Raw genomic sequence first — 15,936 nt, forward strand, 5'->3', positions numbered from 1 at the left:
CGGCGGGAGGGGGCGCCTCGTTTGCGGCTTGTCAGCAGCCGCGGGAGGCGAGCGCCGTGCGCCAGAGCCGCTTGGCATGAATGCCTGGGCCGTACCAAGCGCCGCGGCGCCCGCGGGGGGAGGCCGCCCCGCCGCCCCGCCGCCCCGCGCAGACAATAGGCCCCGCCAGCCTTCCCCCTAAGTTGCCTTGATGCTGCCCTAGCGCCCTGCGAGCGCAGGCCGGGCCGCCGGCCGCCTCCCGCCGCCCGCCTCGCCGCCATGCCGCGCAGCGCGCCCTCCGCCTGAGGCAGGTAAGCGCCGGCCGCCGCCCGGCCCGGCCCCGGGACGCCTCCGCTCTGAGGCTGCTGCCCGCGGTGCGTGCCGCAGGACGGCCCGGCCCGGAGCGGCGGGGGGCGGAAAGTTTTGCGGCGGGCGGGCGGCAGGCAGCGCCTCAGCTTCCCCCGTGGCGGCGGGGGGACGCGGGGCGAGTCACACCTGTTGGCGGCCGGGCCCGAGCGGCCCCCGGGGGGGCTTTTGTCGGCCGGGCCCGGGGAGGGCGGAGGGGGAGGCGGTCCGAGAGCGGTTGCGTTTGGCGCCCCGGGTGCCGTGAATCCCGGAGGGGTTCTGCCCTCAGAGAGCCTCCTCGGGAGGGCTGTAAGTTTGCCATCGGGTTTCGCCGGTCGCGGTGGTTTCGGTGGAGATAAGAGACGTCCCGACGCTGCCCGAGCTGAGCGGGAGCCGAGGGGGGGAGAGGGCGGGCGGCAGTGCCCGGGAGGAGAGCCGCGCTGCAGGGGGGAGCGGAGAGTGGAGGTGGGGAGGGAGACGCGTCGTCCTGAGACCCCGCTCGATCCGGCGAGGAAGATGGAGGCGCGCACTGCTACTGCAAAAAAAAAAAACACAAAAACCCTACAAAAAAAACCCCAAACCCAAAAAATACCCCCCAAAAAACCCCACAACGTGCACGGCACAAATCTCAGCCGGCTTCTCTCGGCATCGCTGCCTTCCCTCCGCCGAATAAATAAATAAGCAGCGGAAGAATGAAAGCAGAAAACCATGGCTGGGTGTAGTAGCGCTCTCCGCGATGTCTCCTCCATCCCGCGCTGTGCAGGCGGAAGCCCCGGTGATGGAGGCGTGCGGGGAGACGGGTTTCGGGCTCGGCAGGGGAAGCAGGAGGCAGCTCTCGGGCTGGGCTTGGAAGCTGGGAATGGGCCTCGTTGAGCGGTGACGTGGGGATGGAGATGCTGCTGGCCTCGTGAGGAGCTCACGCCGGCTCCAATGGTTTTGGTGCCGGTGGAAAACCAGTAGGAGAGGTGCTGGAAGGTGGGGAGCAGGCGGAAAAGGGTGAACGATGGAGACCTGGGAGCAGCTTGGAAATGAGGGGGAATTTTGAACTCGGTGAAGGCACGAGCAAGGGGAGAGCGTGGGTGAGCCAGATGCGGGGCAGTGGGGAAGCAGAGGTTTGTGTTTCACTGCTGAGCAGGGGAAGGGAGAGCTCCTCATAAGCAGCCCAAGGGCTGGTGGCAAAGAGTGTGTGTCTTGCCTTGTTTGTGAGTGTTGTAGAGGACCTTCTGTTAGTGTGACTTTGTGAATCTCTGTTGATTATGTTGAAATCTGGTGACAGCAAGGACAAATCTGATGCTTCCCAAGATCAGCACTGGGGAAATAGGCCTAAGGGTGAAGTCAAGCTCTTCACGTGTACCCTACCCCCATTCTTGGAAGCAAGTTTTCACTGATGTACCTGCATGTGTGGCATGCTGTCCCTCCAGGGGGGCAAGGGGTGCATGTTATAAATGTGCTTCTTGGTAGGCATGGCTTAGATCTCTTGTTTTCCTCATCAGTCTATTAGTGAGGCACCAGTAGGATTTTACATCCGGCTTTGCATGAGGACTGATGGGAGGTGCAGGGAAGTCGAGACCGAAAACCAAGATGTGCCACACTTTGGCATTTCTGTTCACAGCATCAGCCCTGTGATGGAGCAGACACACACCGCAGACATCACACGCACAAACAATGCCATAAAAATTTCATGCATATATACATGCAGAGAGCTCATCTCGGGTCAGACGTTCTCTGTGTGGCTCTTACTGAAGATGAGCAGAGAAGGAAGGCAATGCTTGCACCTGGCAGAGAGGTTGGTGTGCTGTGCACGTGGACATATAGCACATGTGCACGCTCTTCATGTCCTCTCTGGGATCACCTGCCTGAAGTGCAGCCCAGTTGGCAGCGTGGGCAAGTTGTGCCCCCGGATGGCAGTTTGATGCCCTTTCTGTTCTTACTTTGCGCCGAACAACAGAGACCACTACCACGTCCCTGCTTGGTGTGCTGAGAGGAGAGGCCAAGGGTGAAGCAGGCACAAAGGCAGCGGCAAGGAGCCTTGGGCAGAGCCACAGTGGGGATGCAGGGGAGGGAGCAGGGCCCTGGAGTGGGCCGTGAGGCGGCAGCACTGAAGCGAAGGTGTGAGGAGACCATGTTGGGGGAGGAGAGCAGGCTGCTGTTTCCACATCATCTGAAAACTCAACCTGCTGTCAGGACAGAAGGAAGGCTTGTGCATATTTGATGTCACTTTCCTCCTTCTAGGACAGCCTGCAGATATGAGCAGCAGTACACCCTAAGATCCAAGATGTGCCGATCGATGAGGGGACTGGGAGACAGGAATGATTCTTTGCCTCCTGCCCCTCTCCTTTGTGGATGGGCGGCTCTATCTCATGCTGCCCTTCCCCACAGAGTGTGTATGCAATTAAGCCTCAGCTACAGCATGGGATGTGCCTGGCTGCATGAGATGGGGAAAGAAAATGGCAATGTCTCAAAGCTGGGGGGGCAGGGAGGGGAGCTTGCCATGTCTGTCGCTGCCTGTGGATGGCTAAAAGGAACCTCAATGCACAAATTGGTTTTCTTTTGAGCTGGCTGTGTGTTGCTCCAGTCAGCTCCTCTCTTGTGGCACAGATCTTCAGCAGTAGCTCAGGAGTCAATTTGGTTGGCAGTAAACAAAACACATTTCACTCCTCCCGCCTTCATTTCGCACTGTTTGGGACTGTCAGGCATGAAGGTTTGTCCTTGTCGGTTCTTCAGCTCCACTCTGATGTGGCAGAGCCTCACTTGCTGCTGCTGCCCCCAGAGATGTGAGCCCCACAGATGCTCCCTGCCAGCACCTAAGGGTGTATGTAGGCTTCTCAGGCACGGTGGTTTTGGTAAGAGCCTTGCAGACATAAACACATGCATTATTCCTGTAAGCAAGTTCATCGCCCATTTTTAGGCCACTTGGGAGGCAGGTATATTTGCTTTGTGATGTGGACTCGTGTTAGTACTCAAGCTGTCATTATCCCCACATTATCCTTCAACTTCTCCCATTGGAGAAAGAGTGGTCTCAAACTCAGAGGTCTTGCAGAAGGTGGGTCCTGCTGTTGGTCTGGTGGACACCCTTAGGCAAATTGCTCAGCTGCTCAGGTTGGTCCTCCTGGATCCAAAAACCATGAGTTGGGAACAGCAGTCTCTCACCTCCCAAGAAGCAGCCTGCCCAACTGAGGGCCTGTGCTGGTGAGATGCCATGCTCCTGTCCATGGGCAGCATGGCAGGGTCCCACAGCATCATGTGAACAAAGCACGCCTTTTACACTGAGCGTGACTCACGCTATGATAAATTTTGCTTGAGCTATATCTAAACTCGGTGCTCTGTTGGACAATGAGTTCTGTTTTGTCCTTCTAGCACAAAGCAGCGCTACTTGCCAGTGACATGGACTGTACATGTATTCCCATAACAACAGTATTACAAACATATGGGGAACCTGGTAGAGCAACTGCTGGCCTTGTCTCCATGCAAAACAAGGAACTGGTTAACAAAAACTCAAGCATCTGAAGCTGTACCTCCCCAGACTGTGATCTCATCAGATTTCCCAAGCTAACCACAACCTGGTCACTGCTTGGATCGTGGACTTAGGGGCGGGAAGGGGAAAGGGGGGAGGGGGGGGGAGGAAGGCAACTTGCAGGAATCGCTATTTGTGATTCAGCCCGCTTCCCTCTGACTCAGTGCTGAACCATTCCTCAGTAGGGTATTTGGGGATAGTGTGCTTAGAACATCGCGCATCAGTTTAGTTCTTGGAAGTTGTGCAGCGCCCGGCTTTGCTTACAACTGAGCCTGCCTCAGCATCTTTTGGAAGAAAAGTAAAAACAAAACTGTGAAAACTACTTCTGGCTGCTTGAAGACTCCACAGTCATTTTTGCAAGCGAAGGAAGGGGGTGGTCGTAGCCCTGGGCGCTTTGCCAGGTTCCAGCTCAGGAAATTGCAGTCTATCTAGGTAAAACTCCCCTATAGTTTAAATGAAAAAGGTATTCTTCTCTTACTTGTCTTACACTGTGTGTGCTGTGTTTCTCGGGAGCCTGGGACAGATAGTGCACTGGAGGCAGAGAGGTGGCTATGGCTGCTTCTTGGGAGGTTTTTTAATGCAAAACCTGGGCCTTTTTTGCATTTTTGAGATGCTTCTAGTTGCAAAATGCTGTATATACTTCATGTTACTGGAAAGCTTGGCTGAACGTGGATCAGTGTGCAAGTGTAAGCACGAGGCTGTATGTTGGGTGCTGTTTGCACAACGGGCAGGCAGACAGCAAATGCATGTTTTTCCTATGGCAGAAAAACAAGGGGTGTGCTTTTAGTCTGCATCCGTGAGCTGGATTTTGTATGTTTAGCAGCAGTTGCTTTTGTAAGCTGCTGCTAAAGCACGTAACTGGCCGTGTGCAATTGCAGTAATGGAATGTGAAAATGGAGCTACACACGGACCTGTAATCTTGCATGCAAAATACGGCTGGTCTAGTTCTCCAGGTACAAAAAATGGCCTAGGATCGTGCTTGCCTTTCTGTTTAACTGCGCTCACCTGCACTTTTCAGGTGGCAGCTGTGTGTATGGAGTGCCGAATGATTATCCTTGCTATTTTTGCTCCGAGGAGGAAATTAAATCATTACTGGTGGTCTGGGTAGTCCATGTGTCATGGTAAGGCACAGGATGGAGCTCTGGGGAGTGACAGTGATAACTTCATAACTCTGAAATCCTCAGGAAATGTGTAAAAATGGCAGATGAGCGAAGCGGTGACCTTCCCTTCACAATATGGATTCATTGTATTAGCCATTGAGTTGGATGCCAGGATCTGGCTTTGCCTTCTGCCACATCCCATGCTCCCAGGGCTCCCTATAACAGCAGTGTTTTGGCACAGATGGATGCAGGGCAACATATCAGACTAATACCAGGGCAGCACACACCTGAGTGTGGTACATCCTAGCCCAGGTTCAGCGGGTGCTGGTGAGGTGGCGGTGGCTCGCTGATGGGTAGCTCACTTTCTCTGCCACTTCACTCCGCAGCTTCTCTGGTGACACTGATAACAAAGGGCTGCTCAGCGGTAGGTGATATGGATCTCTCACAGCTGAATGGAGCCCACTAAACCTGAGTCACTGGCACTTCTCGCTAGCCCTGGAGCTTGGGTGTCACCATCCAGACCTTGGCTGGGGTGACTTTGGGCAGTGTGCGGTAAGAGAAGGCTGCACCCTCGCTATGAAATCAGGAGGAGGGAGTTTCTTCTTGAAAAACACAGTGATGTTTTGGGGTTATGCCCATCTTGCCATCCTGGGTCCTTGACTGCACACGCTTCCATTCTGCATGATGCTCGTTGTAATTGAATCTATCAATGTATATTTAATACACTTGGCACCACAGTTCGTAACTAGGCACTGCTTCCCAGCCTTCTGTCACTTGCTTTCACAATTACCATCTTCAAGTCGCAGCGGATGCTGCCGCTCGGCTCTTTGTCCCATTGTCGGGCTGGCTTTGAGAACCTGCATGTGGCAGACTCCCCACGTAGCCCCGTCCGTGGGCCTGGCTGTCAGCAGGTGTTCCAGGGCTTGGTTAACAGGACTGATATCTGTTGGGTTTTATTCTCCTCTCTGGTTTGCTAAGTGTGATCACGGGTGAGTCCTTTAACCTTGGCTGGCCTCGGCTGACTTATCTACTCCAGAAAGGTGTTGTAAGGCTTAATTATTGCCAGCTCTTCAGAGACCCGAGGGGGGAAAAAATGCGTTTTATTCAGAAACGTCTCTGACCTCTCTGGCCTCCCTGAGCCATCTTGGTGGTGCTAGGAGGTAGTCTCTGTTCTCCCTTAATAACGTTCCTTCAATTTTTCATCTGTACGTTCACCCACTCTCTCGGCTGCATGTAAAAATGCCGAGCTGTCTGAAGTCATGGAAATATTTTTATAGTCTTGACAGCCATGACAAGCATTCCTCCTCAGCGGTAAACAAACAAGGTGCGCAACCCGCCATTAACCAGCGGTTCATAGCTGAGGGACCTTCGTCACTCACCACGAGGGGAATCCTAGACAGCGTGCGGGTCATGAAGGAGCGCTTCCCGGGGTTAAGAGAGCACCTGATCCCATGGGCTCTTGTGTACAGTGGGTGACTGGGAAGCTGTGTTTGCCTGTGTGTGTACAGGAGAGCAAACAGGCACCGGATATCTGGTTTATTCAGAGCTCTTGCATACCAAGCGTATGTGACTTTAGGGGTTTGATGTTTATTTGCGCGCACGGAAAGATGGTTTTCTGCAGCGGCAGCTGAAACGTAAAGGTGGTATAAATAAAGCTGGATAAATATTAGGCGCTCTGGAGGGAAAACAAAAACAAAAAGCAAATGAAAGGTGTTGGTGAGCACTGTAGGAGCAGAGCCCCTGTTGCTCTTCATGTGAGCTGTTGCATCAGCGAGCAGCTGGGCCCATGCTGTAGTGTCCTGTCCCTGCAGGTGATTCTCCACCTCAGCAGACAACCGTCACTTGTTTTGGTGCATTCTAGGTTAATTCACTCCAAATACCTCCACATTTGGATCTCTAGAGATTGAGTGTTGGTAAAAATGAGCAGGTGCAACTCTCTTAGCTACGTACCTTTGGTTTACCTCTCATTCTTCTCCCAAGCCATCTTCCTAATGTCTCTGGGTAGTGATCTCTCTGCTGTGCTCAAGAGGAGAAAGTCAGGGTTGTTCTTCACCCGTGTCTCTGACAGGTGAGTTTAAGTAGGAAGCTAAGCTTTTTTTCTGCCGTCTCATTCATCCACTGCATCCCTCAGTCTGTGCACCTTAGTTTCTCCATTATTAAAATGAGGATGGCAGGTCTTCTCTCTGCTTTCACAAAACCTTTGAGAGATAGGAAGAAAAAAGCTCAAGGCTTTCTTCTCAGGGAGACCATAAATCCTTCTCTCACTCTTCCTCTCGCTCCCTTCTCTTTCCTATTTTCCTCTCATTTTAAGAGTTCTTATTATATTCTGTCCCTCTAGGTCTCCTCTACTTCCACCGCTCTGGCAATCTGTTTCTCTCTGCTGTTTCCACATCCCCTTCTATTTGCAGCTCCCTTCCTTCTGTTCATGTCATTTTATTCTCTCACCCTGTATCTCCTACCCTCCCCCATTATTCATGTGCCACGCTCTTCATTTCTCCTCTCTCTGGTTGATTCTCCTGGATCCCTCTCTTATGAGTCTCTCCACCTTGGACCTCTTTTTGCTTTCCTCTGCTGCCTGTCCTCATGGCTTTGCCAAATGGGAGCTGCTGACTGTGCCTGCAGGCCAGGCTAACAAGGGCTGAGGGAAAAGGACAGCACATGGGATCAGCCTGACAGCCTGAAGTCTGTCGGCTCACATTTTGCCTCTTCGTGTCCCTATACCTCCTTGGATGCAGCCTCGCAGATTGCTCTGGTCCTGGCTGCTTGTTCTATTCCCATACTCCCAGCCATCCCCTGCCTTTTTGTGAGCTACCTGGCTGTGGTATCTCTGGCTGTGAGGTACCTCTGGCTGTCACCTGGAGATATCCGTGCTTGTCACAAGGAGAGTGACAGGCTCTGCAGGGATGCGTGGCACGGAGGAGCTCTTTCCCAGGGTGGGTTGCAGTAGTGCAGCAGGCTGATGGGAGTGCTGGCCAGGTTGAGGTTTCTGGCAGCAAAGCATCAAGAGGTCAAACAGACGGTGTTCAAGTTCAGCCAGTGTCTGTCAGGACAGGGCATGGTGACTTTCTCCACTGTTTCTAAGTAACAGCACATTTGTCCCTAGTAGGCATGACTCAGTCTCAGGCTAATAGAAGTCATGGGCTTTGGCTCTACTACCCAAACAGTTCTTGATTTCCTTCAGTCTCTGCAGCAGACTGACCTGCATCCATCCCTCATGCCCTATGCAAGGTGCCATACACCCTTTTCAGTTTTACACATAGCTGTTTCTCATCCGTCTCTGTACCTGCTTCTCCAGTCTTACCTGGTCCTTCCCTCCTGCTCTGACTCTGGGCCGTGTCTCTCCCCAGACTCTTACCATTATGTCCTTCAGCCTCATTTGCCTCCCCATCTAACTTCCTCGTCTCCCTGGTCATGCTGTCAACCAGAAAGAAGGGAGAAGGGACACTGAGACAGCAGATCAGAGAGCAGAGGTGGAATGCAGTGTTACTGTGTCAGTGTCCATTGCTTGCTGGTGGCTTTCATTTCTCCCAGGTGAGTGCAGTTAGTGGCACAGCAAAAGTCACTCCTCCCAGAAAAGTGACCTGCCTGCTCCTCTCCTTGTAGTCAGCTTGGATTTAACTTGGGGAAAAAACCCATCTCAATGCATGTTTCATTGCATCTCATGGGACTGGGGAGGAGTACCTGGCAGTGTCTGCAATTCTCCTCTGCTTCCCATCGCAGTGGATCCTTGCTTCTCGCAGATCCTCTTTGGAAAATGCTTTGTATCGGGTTTCAGGTCCACTGGATTTTTCTCTGTCTGAGAAGGATGGAAAAAATCATTCAGTTGGTTTTGAATCACATGAGTGGGAGCGGGAACCAACCCCAGAAGATAAGTGCTGTGACCTTTACCTCGCTCGGATAACTGAAAATGATAACAAATAAATACATCTTGTTTCTAAGCTCAGTCTTAGGGATGTGTTCCTGCTGGATGCTGCGGGAACCAGAGCCAGGGCTCTTGCGAAGGGTGGAAATTCAAAACAGGCAACTGCCTGCAGTACGAAGCAGCCCCTTCACTTTCCTTTTCAAAATGCAGCCCGTCCCAACCCAGACATTTGTGGTGGAAGAGGACAGGGCCAGTGTCCCATCTCACCCACCGTTTGGCTGCTGGGACCCTGGGTGTTTTTCTGGAGCTGGCACTATCAGAGACCATCATCTTCTGCAGCTGCCCCACAGGAGGTGCTGTGGGACGGCCTCTCTGCAGGAGGGTGGTGACAGGAGGTATTTGTTTGCGGAGTCCTGTGGTGCAGTGTGCAGCCCGGGCACTGGCAAGAGACAGCCTGTATCCTGAAGGACTTCTTGTAGTCCGAAATTAAGGCATTCTTGGTGCTTTCTGTAGTGGTTGTGACTTGATGTTCCTCCACCTGGGTGTTGCTTCCCTTCCTTCCTCTGTTACTCGGGGAGCTTGTTTGCTTGGTTTCTGCCGTCCAAACCACTGGCAGCTGAAGAGAGTCCTGTATGCAAGAGTTTGGGAGGATGTTAGGAGGTTCCTGGCACTCAGTCAGCGTAAAGCGTCTTATTTATTGGTGTTTTCTGCTCAGCTGGGATGCAGAATTTCTCCTGAATTTCTCCCCTTTAACCATTCAGAGAGTGGGGCTTGTGTGTGCGCCTGCTGAATGCTGCCCTGATGATGTACCCACCGTTGCCTTGCTCAGACTTTGGGTTGAATGACTGTGTTTCTGTTAGAAGATCTCTAACCCACCCCTTTCCTCAAGACACCCAAATCAATGTGATTCAGTGGGCCACGGGCTGTTCTGTTGCAGCATGTGGAAGCATGTGCGTTTCCAGTATGCAATCTGATATGCGTATGGATGATTGCATTTGTAGTCTGCTTGTGTATCTGGGCCAGAGGAGGTAGCACGGGAGGCCAGGGCAGCTGGGAAGAAAGGAATGACAGGACTGCCAGGGGAAGGAGGAGAGAGCTCGGGAGAGCTGCGATGGGAGTGGGTAACAACAAGTGGAGGGGGGGGTGGGGATCAGATTTAGGAGCCATGTTGCTCACTAAAGAAAATGGCAGAAGTAGGATGTTGTTTGCAGAGGATCACTCTATTCCTGTGTGTGATGTATGGATCTTAGACTCATGTGCCACACAAAGAAGTGGCAGCTCTGTGGGAATGCCTCAGGCAGCTGGAGGGGCTGCTCCAGGAGGTGTTGTCACTGGGTGAGGCTGCTGAAGGGAATCCTGCTGGGCTCCCCTCTGACAGGCTTTGGGAAAGAGAAGCCTGTTCGGGAGGCATGTGGAAGGGAAGGGAAGGGGGGGAGCTGTGACTCACCGGGGAACAATGATCATGTGAGGACAAAAGGGCAGGCTGGAAGAAGACCTAAGGACAATGGCACATTCCTGGTGTCTGGGTCTTTGGCTTTGGGGTTTGGGCTTGAAATATAAGAAAACATTTAAGAATGAAGTATTTAGGAGCAAAAAAGGGAGCTGATGAGAGAAAGTCAACGGGAAAGAGAAAGCAGGTTTTACTGCATACACAGTTGTTCTGCATCTTGAAGCAGATCTTGAAGAAGCTGGAAGAAAGGATGCAAGGAAAGAAGTGATCCATGTGGTGAATGTGATGGAACTGTTCTGTACTATAGCTCAGACCCGTCAGTTTGCAGCCTCAGTGACTGTGACAGGCCGAGTAGAGGTGCTGAGTTGCTCTGGTAGTGCAGGGATGGGAGGCCATGTATGTTTGTGATGTTGGTAGCACAGACAGCTGGGGCCGGAGATCTGAGTCCTGCTTTGCATTTTCAGAATGTCCAGTTGCTTCAAAAGTTGCTTTTAGATAAAGTGTCTTTCTTCTTTCAGTCAGTACGAAGCTGAAATCAGAAAATAATGCAGGAGAAGATCACGCCGCTGTCACAAAAAACATCTTTTGGGTGAAAAGCAACAGTTGGATTCCTGTTTGACTTAATCCATAAGCTAACCAGATAAAAATCCAGCACTCAGAGGTTTTGTTTATAAGCTTTGTCTTGTTCAACCCAATTGGCATTAGGCGAGGAGCACCGCGCTGCCTGCCTGCTGCTGTTTCCATCAACCAAAGGCAGGTCTAAGTGGTAGTTTTGCTAACAGCTGCTTTGACTTGGTGTCTCTTTACCTGAGAGTCTCAGTGTTGAGCTGGTGCAGAAATTCCGAGGCCGGGGGAGAGGAGGAGAAGCTGCAACATAAACACGGCCTGACAGGCTGTCCTTTATTTTTCTGACTGCAGCGAGAAATCGGCTCTGTTAAAACCAACCAGGCTGTAAGCAGAGTGAGCCTGGGAGAATAGAAGCTCCATTTGCCAGTCAGCTGCTTCCCTCGGCCGTGCTGTGAGGTGCGCTGAGCCTCTGTTACCAAACGCTTGGGATGTAATTTCTAACCATACACGGCGTCGATGCAAACAAGTACATTCAGTGTGCTTAAGAAATGCATTGGTGGTTAAGGTGCGCTGAGAAGGCAGCTGGGACTGGGTGAGGGTTATTGATAGGTTTTCCTGAACTGGACCACGATGTGATACAGCTCTGTTAATGTGCGGTGTCCTTTAGAGCAGGCGGTGACTTGGGCCAGCCAATGGGAGCACCACCAAAGAGCATTGCTGCACCTTGGGAAGAGCCCTGAGGTCTGGGACTTGGGTTCCAACATGGCTTCTCTCCTGGGGAGGGACAGCCCACCTCAAAAGCCAAGTGCTGGTGAGTCCAGGAGTGATACAATCACCCCTGGATTTTTTTTTGAGTGTGTGAACTCCTAGAAGTCATCTATGTTCGTATAAATGAGATCATTTGGCCTAATTAGTTCCAAGCTTAATTAGCAGTAATTATCCCAACATGGGAGTAATACCCGAGTAGGAAGTACTGAGTCCTCGATTAGATAGATCTCTAATTGGTGTTACAATATTGTAATTAAAGCATGCTTATACGCCTCTGCCTCTACAAGTGATTTGTTTTATGTCTGATTAAACAGGGAGTCCAGCAGCCTCGAGGAGGCCAGGACATCACCGCTGATTGAAGCACTGTATTATGCTTTGTTATAGGAAAGAGATGATGAATCACATCCACTAGAAAACACTGTGGGCCAAATTAATCCTTAGAGTAATTGCTGCTGGAGTTGGGGAAATTGCAACAGGGGTGAATTTGGCCTCGAGTACGTAAGCTCTATCTGTATATCACGCAGTTAAACAAATACTCATTTGAATGCGCAGTCTGGCAATTACACAATCAGACAAATGCAAGTAACTTAGTCTGCGTCTGCAGTCACTGGATTGCACGGGTGAGTTTGTTTGGCTGTTGCACCATTGCTACGAGAGGGCCTGCTCTGCTCAGGTGCTGCAGGTACCTGGCTGGGAGGACTTCACCCTGGGGCCTGCAGGAGTTCATACTGCTTACATGGTGTGCTGCATCCCCTCTGTGCTGCAGGGAGCCAAAGGTGCCTGGGGGGTCCTTGGGAGCACCTTGCTGGCTGGCAGAGGGTCCCCTTTCTTCAGCATTCAAGCTTCTGATCTGGCCAGTCCCTAGCAGCAAGCCCCTTAGGGGAGCGGGTAATCCTACAGCTTGAAGAAGTTAAAGAAGAAGAGAGCGAAATGGGAGCCTTCTGAAATTAGTCAGCTTCAAAGCATGAAAGCTTCCCATGTCTTTTTAAGAAACCACCTCCTTAGAACTTGGCAAGTGCAGCGCTTTATTATTTATCTCTTTGCTACATGAGTGGGCGACTGTACTTCCTGATTCGGCTCTTCGATATAGAGAGATCAGCAGCATAGGTCTGCAGGGGACAGCGACTCCTCGCCTACAGAAAGTAACAAATAAGGATCAAGATGTGTGCATCTTCTGGCTGCCATGGAAGTCCAGGCATATTAGGCTCGTAGCCAAAGGCAGACATGCAAACAGCTCTTTGCCAGCTGTTTCCGTGTTACAGTTGCAGCAACTGAGGCGCCAAATCAGTTCCTCGTCTTGCTGGAGTTGGTGATGTTGTGTACACAACCAGCAGCACGCAGCAGGTCTTGTCGCCTCCCGCCACACTCACAAAAGCCTTTTCAAAAGGGGAGAGCCCAAAAGGAAAGAGATGAGCAGGGAAATCAAATGCGCCGCATTCTGTTAAAGCAGCGTTAGGGATAAGAACTGAAACAAGCCATGTACGGGAATTCAAAAGCAAGGGGTTTCCATAGCAGCGTTGCTTGGCCATATTGTATATACACTATTTTGCATTGCTCTCATGATATCAAAGGCATGGTCTAATATCTGTGCGTGCAATATGTCTGAATCAGAGTTGCTATGAAACTTAAGGCTGAATTACACCGCGGAGGCATATTCTCGTGCAGTGCTGGGAGGAAATAACAGGACGAGGTTTTGTGCAGATTTTTCTCTGGTGATACATTTTTCTTAGAGAACTGCTGATTTGCCAAAGCTGCCGCTATTTTCGGGGTGTGTTGGTTCCAGTTTGGTGTCCCATCTCGGGGAAAATAAAGAGAAAAGAAAAACAAAAAGAAGTGGAGAAAAGTTTTGAAACTCCAAATGCCCCAGTGTTGGAAAGTACTCAGTATTGGAATTCTGTCCTTTGGAGCCATCAGTTCTTTTTAAGTAAATTGCTACAAAATACGTCTAAGTTTGAAGTAAAAGTGCTGCAGGAAGATAAAATGAAATCTTGCCTTTGATTCATTTGATCACGGTTTCCGGGTATGGGTTGTGAGAGTGTTTTTTCTCCTTAATTAGGTATGGAACAATGGCTTGAAATCTCTGAAAGATTCAGAGGAAGAGAAAGCCTTGTCCTCACTCCATTCAGCAGGTGAGGAGGGAGATCCCAAGGACGGAAGCTGCTGCCTGTCCCTGCTGGCTGCCCCACACCAGGGGTGGTGGGACCCGTCCTTCCCACCTCTGTGTGCTCCACAGGCGTTGGGCTCCTCCGTGCATCACAGACCTTCCCTGTGCTCAGCCCTGCTCACAGCATCTTATCCATGCTCTGAAGCTCTTTAGGGCACAAGGAGGGACGTTCCACCCAGGGTTCAAAGGATCACTCGAGTTCCTGGAAAAGCCCTGTGAGTTGGTTCAGCATCATCCCTTCTGCTGGCTGCAGAGTTCCCTGTCAGCATTCCTAAATGCTGGTGGAGCCTGCATGCCAATGTCTCCTTTCCTCCTGTAGCCTGCATGCCGATGTCTGCTCCTTCCCCCCTTCTCCCTGCTGTTGGAATTGCCAAGCTTTTGCTTGTGCCTGAAGAGTTCAGACTTGCTTTGCCTTGCGTCAAAGCCATTCTGGTTTAAGGAAGAGACTGCAGAAGGGGTGTGGGATAGAGGAGAAAAGATGACAGCTTGTTTTTGCTGTATGGCAGTGGCAGATGCCGGGTAATAGACAGAGGCAAGCTGACAAACATCTGAATGAGTGGAAGAGACTCCTAACCCAAAGGGAGGAGTTGTGGTTTAGGTTAAAGCCACAAAGGAAGTGAAGGAGGTTACCACTTTCCTGTCTGTGGGCAGGAGGTTCTCCTTGTGATCATTTGAAGGCTTAGCTGCAGCTCGTTCTTCCCTAGGAACATGCTCATCCATGTACTTCTTGAAAAGCATTCGATCTGCCTTCTGATCTCGGGAGTGCCAAACATCCCCTTTATCCACAGAAGCCAGCAGGAGCCGAGAGTTCAAGAACCGGGAATCGCAGCCTAATTTATGGAGCCAGATTTTTTCAAGCGCATTGTTCAGCCACATGTTTTGTGTGGTGCTAAGGCGTGTAGTACATTTCTCCCTGCCTCCTCCCCTAGCGGGTTCCACTCGGATGTTTTGTTGTGAGCATCGGTAACCCTGGGGGCTGCTGGCTGCGGGCTGTAGCTGGCTTGTCCTTGAGCAAGTTGTGCAGCCTGATCCGGCACTCTCTCATGTGCTGGTGTGGGGCAGATTCTGAATGGGTACCTACCAGCATGGCTTGTGATCAGTATTTCCCTTGATTTTCACTGCATGCCTTATTTTTAAAGGCTCGGAGATTCCATCTGTACGTGGCAGAGAGGTTTGTTGTCTCAGTTCAATGGCTTTGCTGCTCGCCTGTGAGGAGAGCGGCTGGTTAACCCCGGTGTGCTGCAGGAGGCATGTCTGGAGGGAGATGAAAGAGAACGGGACTGCCCTTACAAGAAAGGAGACCTTATCCTCAGCCCAAGCATGGGCATGAGAGCTGGCTGTCTTAACCCAAGCTATCAGCTGGCTTCTGCACAGTGAGAAGCCCTGTCAGTGACAATGACTTCAGTGTGTGCTGCCAGGACCTTCTGATCACTGCGCGCTACCGTACACGAGAAGAGCATCTGAAAGGTGCTCCCTGAAGAGCCATTATGTATTCTACGGTCTCTAACCTTCCATTAGCAGATCACCTTAGCCCCTAACCCTGGCGCTGGGATGCGGCAGAGTCATTTCATCTACCAGGTGTGAAAATCATATTTGACCATGTGAGGATTGTCGCTCAGTCAGGTGCACTACAGGCTCTGTTTTTGTTTGTTTGTTTGTTTGTTTTCTAGAACAGGACTTTGTTAGCACTGCAGGATATCATTAAAGATTCATATGTGTCAAATGCATCCTTTTTTTTTTTTTTTTTTTTTTTTTTTTCCCAGAGCATTTGATTTCAGAGACCTTCCCAGTATTCATTTCGGGTAGAATTTCCTCCTCTGTTTTAAAATATTTCCTTTCCCTCTGGATTTCTGTGTTACTGTGTGCAGTGCTTTCCCCAGACTACACTATTAAACTGAGGTTCCTTGCTGACGGCTTTGAGAAACTGCTTTTGAAGCCAGAAGGGCTCTTTGCTGTGTCCCCTCCATCCTGTGCTGTCACCCAGCATTGCATTCTTCCTGCTCCAGGTTGTATTCTGGCATCTAACAGAGCTATGGGTTTGCCTTTGACTTGTGTCGGTGGGTCCCCAAACGGTTCCGGCAGTAGCCCAGAGCTTGAAGTGGGAGGTGTTTGTTTGAGCTGACATGCACCAGCCCTCACCTTGCCCTGCAATGAGGCCCCAGACCCCTGTTCTGCTGGCGGGGGAAG

General features: G+C 51.2%; 1 protein-coding gene across 2 annotated transcripts in view; it reads left to right on the forward strand.

The window, feature by feature from the left end:
• The first annotated feature begins 68 nt into the window (after window positions 1–68).
• BCL9 (BCL9 transcription coactivator) overlaps window positions 69–15,936 on the forward strand; it is a 53,552-nt gene continuing 37,684 nt past the window's right edge. The window contains exon 1 of one of the 2 annotated variants that reach the window (XM_015879677.2): window positions 69–290. The gene's annotated coding sequence lies outside the window, so the exon portion shown is untranslated. Of the gene's footprint in view, window positions 291–563; window positions 634–15,936 lie in introns of those variants that run through there. The other variant, XM_015879702.2, reaches the window with a different exon arrangement.

This window comes from Coturnix japonica, chromosome 1, assembly GCF_001577835.2.
Source record: "Coturnix japonica isolate 7356 chromosome 1, Coturnix japonica 2.1, whole genome shotgun sequence".
Lineage (NCBI taxonomy): Eukaryota > Metazoa > Chordata > Aves > Galliformes > Phasianidae > Coturnix > Coturnix japonica.